Below are 3,203 nucleotides of genomic sequence, written 5' to 3' on the forward strand. Positions count from 1 at the left end.
TAATAAACAATTAATACAATTTATTAAGTAATACAATATAACACGCTACCACTGATATCAGGAAAAGATGCGTGTACATTGTATTATGATATAGACATATTATCCCAAATATACGTACGTATATCATATATTATACATATTGCACACCAAAATTATTTTATATAAATCAATTAATCCTAACCCACAAATCCAACAATTCTTCCGCCACCTTACCGTCATACTATCGTCATCGGTGTATGCCAAAAATGGCCAAGTAACCTATTCTTAATGATGATTAAACCATATTCTGCATATTATGTAGGTAGGTACAAATCATAGGACAAAAATATATTTGAAGTAATTCTAACGGACACCTGTCAATTTAACTGTCCTATTCACTTAGATATATCTTATTTTATACGTATTGCTATAATGTATTGTATTTAGTGTGGATATATGTGCACAGAATATAAATACTCACTTTCTTAATAAAATCAATCACATATCAGTAAAACGTCTGAGTACATAAAATGAATTATTACGTCACTTTCAGCACAATAATGTTATCATAAAATATCTTTGCGTTAGGCTTCGGAATTGCACAGAGCGTTTTTAACACGTCTTATTTCACGATCGATCTGTCGCGTCGTAGCGACAGGTTATTTCATTTTGTTTTTAACTTATACGCCTATTATAGGAATGAGTAAATCATTACACCGAGTACGTGCGAAACAGGTGGTCTCTCTCCCGGATTGATAACTTAATGTACTACACATGTGTATATAATTTATATAATATATATATATACAAACCTCTCTAGAAACTGGAAATCCAATTGATCACCGGGTCGCGTTCCTGTGGTATACGAGGCTGCTTCCGGGCCCCGAACACGTGCGGCGGTGTTGGAAAACGAAATGGGATAGTTTCGCCGATATATTATTATGTATGTATATATTTTATATATTATACGAAGCGATCGATGCCCGACTATTATATACACCACTATGCGGAAACTAAATGGGTCTAAATATCATATATCACATTCCAATATGCCGTACGCCCCTATATTAGCATTTAACTTCTATATAATAATAATATACATAATATTATATAGAAAAGCGTTGAAAATTACTGTTGACTGTATTGCTGTCGCGCGAAATAACGGGGTTTATTCCAATTTCCAACGTATATAAATAATAAACATAATCGTCCGCATAATATAATAATGTATATTAAAAATTTTCATATGATAATATTAGCACCTATAAGTCACCACAAAAGAGTTATATACATAAGAGCCATATATTATATACCTACGATTTAACCACCGTAGTCCGCTGATGTCCAATTTATAGGCAGTTTAGTATTTTTTTTTAGCTAGTTTAAGTTAGGTTAAGTATAGAAACTTAGTAGGTAAGTTAGACATTTTGGAAACTAATTTATATTCTTACTTAATTAGTTCCTACGTAACTTAACTTTAACTAGCTGAAAAAATAATTAAATTTCCTATAGCTCCCACGTCCATGGACTACGCGCGGTGGTTAGATGGTAAAAATAATAACTTGATTTAGAAGTTAGTTTTTTTTATAGCTTAAAATATAAATGTACTAACCCGTTTATACAATAATATTGTAAAGTATTACAATAAATTAATAATTAGGTACTTAACTACTAACTATCTATATCTATATAGATTATAATCATGGTTCGAACTGTATTCGTTTCAATAAATATAAGGGATCAATAAGAATAATAATATATATTTATTGTGACTTGGTGTGGCACAGTGCGTACACTCAACTGCGGAAGCTAGTTCCCGGATGGGTGACCACCCGGGATTTTTAGCAACAAATCCTTGCCACACATACAAAACGTGTTTTCAACCGTTCCTCCTCCTACTAACAACCTACAAACAAACAAAATAGCTAATGGCCTAAGTTTCCGGGCTCAAACTCAATATAAAAAAAAACTAAATAAATAAATATATTTATCATCATAAAATACTAAATATTAATTATTAATTAATATTTAGTCCACAGTTATAGGTTTTTACGAAACACCGAGATTTTTGCAGTAAAAAAGAATCTACCAAAATAACTGTAGTTACTTTTTGTTTTTTTAATACGTTAGATTAGATTATTTCACGCATTGAATTCAACTCGTTGAGATACAATGTTTTTATGAATTAATACCAACTTTTAACTATAGTATTAGTGCCCACTGTCCAGCTTTGTTAAACGTATATTGTGTGAATAACAATATTACGATCAATCTATGCGAATGAATTCTCCGCGGTTATTATCTTGCTCGTCGTTTTGTAAAAAAATGTTATAATTTTAAAACCTTTTATTTTTATGTACATAAAAAAAATTGTCTTCTAGATGATTTTGAACACAATTTTTTTTTATGCCACTGGTGGTTAAATAGTTTATTACTGTATATAATTATACCGAGTAATCATAAAAAAAATCCCAAAATAATTGGATGCATATATAGTATATATTATATTTAGATCAATAGGGATAGGTTTGAGTTAGTATAAATCATTAAATTATGTCATAATATTCAATAACCAGCAGCTATATGGTTGAAAATTAAAATATAAAATTTTACTACAAGGATTAAACTTTTTTTCACTAACAATGCATCAAAATTGCATTACCTATAGAAATAACAATAATTGCGTTAAAAATCAAACGTTAATTTAACATAATGTACTCAAAGTTTCACTTATTTAATTTACGCCATTGAACTCTAAAATGGTCGTGAAGTTGTCGAGAACTTAAAGTTTTCAAATATTTTAAATGTGAGTATAACAATTTCACTGGCTCTGTAATGACATCTTTTACTACATTTGCCACATAACATTCTTTGACGTCATGGATTTCGTTATTTCATACAAAAGTCAAAAATGCATATTTTTCGTCGTTTTATCATAATAATATAGTTATATACTAACTAATGGACACACCTATTGAAAAAAGTTTCAAAATTAAATATTTAATTAATAAAAAAATTTAAGAACTGATGGTTTAATGACCTGCAGTGACTTTTGAGTACACCTAATCATTAAGCAGTTCACTGTAAATTACTGTAATAGATAAATAATTGTATTTTGATCAAACTCTTATAAATAAAAAATTAGATTTTATGAATCTTCGATACATTGAAATTTCTATAAGATCAACTTTTGAAAATTCTTGCCCATTCAATTTTCGAGCTTT

This window comes from Metopolophium dirhodum, chromosome 6 (genome assembly GCF_019925205.1).
Source record: "Metopolophium dirhodum isolate CAU chromosome 6, ASM1992520v1, whole genome shotgun sequence".
Taxonomy (NCBI): Eukaryota; Metazoa; Arthropoda; class Insecta; order Hemiptera; family Aphididae; genus Metopolophium; species Metopolophium dirhodum.